The sequence below is a fragment of the Eimeria mitis genome, genomic scaffold (genome assembly GCF_000499745.2).
Source record: "Eimeria mitis Houghton genomic scaffold, Emh_scaff4184, whole genome shotgun sequence".
NCBI lineage: Eukaryota > Apicomplexa > Conoidasida > Eucoccidiorida > Eimeriidae > Eimeria > Eimeria mitis.
Window position 1 is genome coordinate 3,922 of NW_013572511.1, and position 211 is coordinate 4,132.

Sequence of the window (211 nt, forward strand, 5' to 3'; positions counted from 1 at the left end):
GGTGCTGCTAATGAGCAGGCCTCACGCAGCAACGAATGCTGCTGCTGCTGCTGGTGATGCTGCTGCTGCTGCTGCTGCTGCTGCTGCTGCAACACCTCTATCAGGTATTGCTGCAGCACCATCTCGCCTCAGCAGCTACAAGGAGGCTTTGCTGCTGGCGAGCAGAAGAGAAAAAAAAACAAAAAAAGAAAAAAAACAACAAACAGAAACA